Consider the following 5570-nt stretch of genomic DNA (forward strand, 5'->3'; position numbering starts at 1 on the left):
GACAGCTGTTGGATGATTTCTCTCGTGTGTGGAAGAAAGAAAGAAAGAAAGAAAGAAAGAAAGAAAGAAAGAAAGAAAGAAAGAAAGAAAGAAAGAAAGAAAGCAAGAAAGAAAGAAAAAAGGATGACCTGAACGTAGAAGATGGGCCAAAAGGAAGGGTACTGGGGAGAGAGAAAGAGAAGAGAAGAGATGTGATATACACAATAAATATAGGGATAGAAGTGTCATTAATTTGAGCCTAGAGAGGTATCTCAGTGGGCAAAGTATTTGCCATATAACCACAAAGACCTGAGTTCTGACCCCCAGAATTCATGAAAGCTAGACACAAGAGCTTATATCTGTCATCTGAGTGCTCCTGTCACCAGAGAGAATCCTTGGAGAGGTGTGTAGTGACAAACAAAATACCCTGTCTCAAACAGAGTGCAAGGTTACATCCACCCCCTGAGGTTGTCCTCTGAGCTCCATGTGTGCTAGAGCACATGCTCACTCCCCCTCCCGCCCCCTCCCTCTTTTATACACATAGAGAGACATACAGACACAGCATAAACGTGCGCACATAAGACAAAAAAAAATGTTAACTGTCACAATTAATATGCATTAGAATTAGAAAGAAATTATCTGGTCTAGAGTATCTACTGTGTTGAATCTGAGAAACCTAGAGATTATAATTCAGGGTTATCCCCCTGGTGGACCATGATTGTGGAGCATCTACCAAGTCTCACCCTTCTTCAGGTAAGGATCCACTCTGAGGATGCAGATGCCTGCATACAGCCAGGCTGCACTTGCATTAACACCAATCAAACTTCTGTGGTCTTGGAAAACTCACTGAGACAGAAAAACAGAGACGCTATGACATACATCATTGGGACAATACTTGCTTTAGTGCTTGCAATAGCCATGGCACGTACTAAAGTTGTATCAGTGCCCAGTGGGTGTGGCGAGTTATAGTTTTCTTAGTTGAGTAATGGTTCTGGGACTCTGTAGAATTTTGGTACAACTGAAAATTCTGCGGAACAAAATTACTTGTAATTTAATTCTGGTCATGGATATATACAAAGGCTGGAAATAGGGTGGAGTGGCTATCTGATCAAACAGTCCAAAGCTCTGTCTCTAGGCCAAGATCAAATCCAGCCTCCAGCAGTGGGTAGCTTGGTGCCTTTGCCAAGATAATGAATCTTTTCTGTTTCTGATTTATCTAGGGTGTGTATGTGTGTGAGTGTGTGTTTGTGTGTGTGTGTGTCTGAGAGAGAGAGAGAGAGAGAGAGAGAGAGAGAGAGAGAGAGAGAGAGAGAGAGAGAGAGAGAGAGAGAGAGAACATTAGTAGTGCCGGACATTTAGTGGACATTAATGGATTGACAATTGACATCAGACCAGGGATTTTGTGACATCAGTCTACCTTGTTCTCCCCTCCTGACCCTGGTGCTAGGCACAGGAGTTTCAGTTCAATCGAAAAGCATTTATTGAGCTCATGTTGTAAGGTGCTGGGGCTGACTCTTGACCAAGATCTCGGTAATAATAGGAGTCTTTTATTTTCTCTGTCATTCCCTCTGTTTTTGCACTGCCTTTTTTGTTGCTTTGTTTTTGTTTTTGAAATGTAAATAATGGGTACAAGGATGTATGCTTGTAACTCCAGAAGTTGAGAGGCTGACAGGAGGATCATGAATTCTAAGCAGCCTCAGATATATATCGAGACCATGTCTGAAACAAATAAAAATTAATAAACGAAACACAGGTGGAAAATAAAGATAATAGAAGTTGAAGAGATGAATTGTAGTTCTATGATCAACCTTGCTGTTGCTATTGTGCATTTGAGCTGTTTTTCCATCTTCACATTCACAGAATGAGTGTAACTACATAACTCACACCTACCTCACTATGTGGCTTGGGGTATAAATGTATCAACAAGTATTCTAAGAGTTGATAAGTGAGCCAAAAGTTTATTGCCTTACTAAAACTTAGTGTCCTAACTCGGTGTGAATCTAAGAAGTTCCTCTGGGTTCTTTTTATGTGATTATTGATATGCCTGGATCCATTGTAGCTTGAATTAGAGATGTCTTCCACAGTCTCATGTTGTGAACATTCCTAGATGGTGGCACTATTTTGAGCAGCTGTAGAATATTTAGGAGGCACAGCCTCTGAGTGGAAGTAGATTATTAGGGGTCAGTTTTGAAGATTCTTACAGGACTGCTGGTTCTGTAAATACAGCTTTATGTTTTATAAGTGGTTTGCTCTATGCTTCCAGCCATGATGTGAACAACCTGTACCACACGGTTGTTCTGCCTTGCACATGGATTTCCTGCCACGGCAGACTGAAACCCCCTTAAACTATGAGACAAAATATCAAAATATCTCCACCATCCACTGTTTTTTTTTTCCTTTTAATACTGTGGTTCCAGTTACATGAGACTGTTTAATACAGAGGTTTAAAGAATCAGTAATGTGAAGAAATTTAGTATTGATGATCAGCTAGATCTGAGAAACACTGAACCCTGTCGTAAAATTCATTAGCAAGGATCATGCCATGTTATGCTTTATCATCCCAATGGCTAACATAGGTCCTGATGGAGAATGTGATCAATAAATGTTTATGGATAGATAAAAGGCCAAGCTTTAAAGCAGAGTATATTTACAGAACATGGGAGTCATCCTTCTCCTCTAATCTACTTATTTGTCTTAGCCTACTTTTCTTATATTGAAATACTTGTTGCTACTTGAAGTATGTGAATTGATTCATACCCATAATTGTAAAACCTTGTGTTCAGAATCATCATAAAGGATAATATTTGCCTTTTCTACTACAAAGGTTGTGTTGAAAATGAAGGGGATAATACATTTTAAAAATTGAGTCTCAGATGTCAGCATGGTATAAATATACAAGAAACTAATAGTATTTCTAAAAATAGTACATGGAGGCAGGAGGATTGGGAGTTTGAGACCAGCCTGGGCTACATAAGTGAGACCCATCGCAGAAACAAAAGGAAAAGAAGTTTATATAATGTAACCACATGATTATTCAAGGCCCAGTAGGTACTGACTGAATAAGAAAGAACATTCTTCCGTTAGTCTCTGTAATCACAGAGTTAGCACTAATGTGATTCAGAGACCTGACTTAATAGTAAAACATTGAAATGGCACATACAGAGAGGTTAGAGGAAAACAAGTGAGGGCAATCCAAAACAGTACAGAGGGACCACAGTTAATAGCAGAAAGTAAAATTCAAGGCAAGAGATGATTAAGAGCTCAGCTCCTCCCTGTTCCAGAGACAGCCACATCTTTCTGTGCAGTGCCAGCCTCGTTCCTGAGACACGAAGGTGAAGGGCGGAGTGAACGATGTGGCCGAATTGGACGCCTGGTTTCCAGGGCTGCCTTCCAGTCTGGCAAAGTTGATATTGTTGTCATCAATGATCCCTTCATTGACCTCAACTACATGGTCTACATGTTCCAGTATGACTCTACCCATGGCAAGTTCAACGGCACAGTCAGCTGAGAATGGGAAGCTGGTCATCAAAGGGAAGGCCATCACCATCTTCCAGGAGGGAGATCCCGCCAACATCAAGTGGGGTGAGGCTGGTGACGAGTATGTTGTGGAGTCCACTGGTGTCTTTATCACCATGGAGAAGGCTGTGGCCCACTTGAAGTGGGGGCCAAAAGGGTCATCATCTCTGCCCCTTCTGCTGATGCCCCCATGTTTGTGATGGGTGTCAACCATGAGAAGTACGACAATTCACTCAAGATTATCAGCAATGCTTCCTGCACCACCAACTGTTTAGCCCCCCCTGGCCAAGGCCATCCATGACAACTTTGGCATTGTGGAAGGACTCATGACCACAGTCCATGCCATCACTGCCACCCAGAAGACCATGGATGGCCCCTCTGGGAAGCTGTGGCGTGATGGCCGTGGGGCTGCCCAGAACATTATCCCTGCATCCACCGGTGCCACCAAGGCTGTGGGCAAGGTCATCCCAGAGCTGAACAGGAAGCTCACGGACATGGCCTTCTGTGTTCCTACCCCCAATGTGTCCGTCGTGGATCTGACATGCCACCTCCAGAAACCTGCCAAGTATGACGACATCAAGAAGGTGGTGAAGCAGGCGTCCGAGGGCCCACTAAAGGGCATCCTGGGCTACACTGAGGACCAGGTTGTCTCCTGTGACTTCAAAAGTGACCCCCACTCTTCCACCTTTGATGCTGGGGCTGTCATTGCTCTCAATGACAACTTTGTGAAGCTCATTTCCTGGTACGACAATGAATTTGGCTACAGCAACAGGGTGGTGGACCTCATGGCCTACACGGCCTCCAAGGAGTAAGAAGCCCGCCCTGGACCACCCACCCCAGCAAGGACAGTAAGAGAGACCCTTGGCTGCTGAGCAGTTCCTGTCCTATTTCAGTCCCTGATACTGAGCATCTCCCTCACAGTTTCCATCCCAGACCCCCAGAACAACAGGAGGGGCTTAGGAAGCCCTACTCTCTTGAACACCATCAATAAAGTTCACTGCATCCCCACCCCCCCAAAAAAAGAGTTCAGAAGTGACCACTTCATGATCAACCTTATGATTTGCAATGAAATGTAACCGTCTAGCATAGGTACGCACTGAAAAACACACGTAGTCGGGCATGATGTCATGGCCCTGTGAACTAAGGTGGAGGGGGCGACTGAGATGAAAGGATCATGAGTTGGAAGGCAACTGGGATGCACAGAAAAAAAAACACTATTTCACTAAACAAAAATAACTTAGTGAAAAACTTACTATACCTTCTTGGAACATTGGTAGATCTAGTGGGTACAACGTAAAAGAGGCTATGAACCTAATTTCAAAATTATTTCTTTAGAAGCAAATTGAACTCTGCAACGACAATAATCACACCCTCACATTTTAAAAAGTACCCACATAGTGGAATTTTACCACATTTTAGGTGAAAAAAAAACCTAATAGTTTTTCTAGGAGCAAACAATATTGACCTAAACTGTCCAGTATAGAAATAGTGATTCATGTCTAATTACTGAATGCTTGAAATATGGCTTGTTTGAATTGAGCTGGGATATGATGCAAATTGGATTTCAAAGACTCCTGAAAAATATATAATTCATTCATGTTTATATTGATTAATATTTTAATTATAATATTTTCCCACATGGAGCTAAATAAAATGTTGAATTTAATGACATCCATTTCATTGTGCCTTGTTGTGTGACTCTAGATATATTTAAAATTGTATATGTGTTTCATATTTGGGGCTTCCATTTTATATAGATGCGCGCGTGTGTGTGTGTGTGTGTGTGTGTGTGTGTGTGTGTGAACTGCATATATGTGTACCTGAGTACAGGTGCCTTCGGGGGCCAGAAGAGGGCATCAAACCCCTTGTGCTTAGTTACAGGCAGTTTTGAGCCACCATGTGGGTGCTGGGAATCAAATTCTGGTCCTCTGCAAGAATACTTTCAACCATTGAGTAATCAGTCCAGCCACTGCATGATATTGTTATTATCTAACACTTCTGTAGATGATATTCTTTCCAATGTATTGTATTTAAAAGATAAAATAAAAATATAATAATCCCCAAACTTGGCATAG

General features: G+C 42.1%; 1 pseudogene; it reads left to right on the forward strand.

Moving 5' to 3' along the window:
* The first annotated feature begins 693 nt into the window (after positions 1-693).
* Positions 694-4520, forward strand: LOC102926824 (glyceraldehyde-3-phosphate dehydrogenase pseudogene; annotated as a pseudogene).
* The last annotated feature ends 1050 nt before the right edge of the window (positions 4521-5570 follow it).

Source organism: Peromyscus maniculatus, chromosome 2 (genome assembly GCF_049852395.1).
Source record: "Peromyscus maniculatus bairdii isolate BWxNUB_F1_BW_parent chromosome 2, HU_Pman_BW_mat_3.1, whole genome shotgun sequence".
Lineage (NCBI taxonomy): Eukaryota > Metazoa > Chordata > Mammalia > Rodentia > Cricetidae > Peromyscus > Peromyscus maniculatus.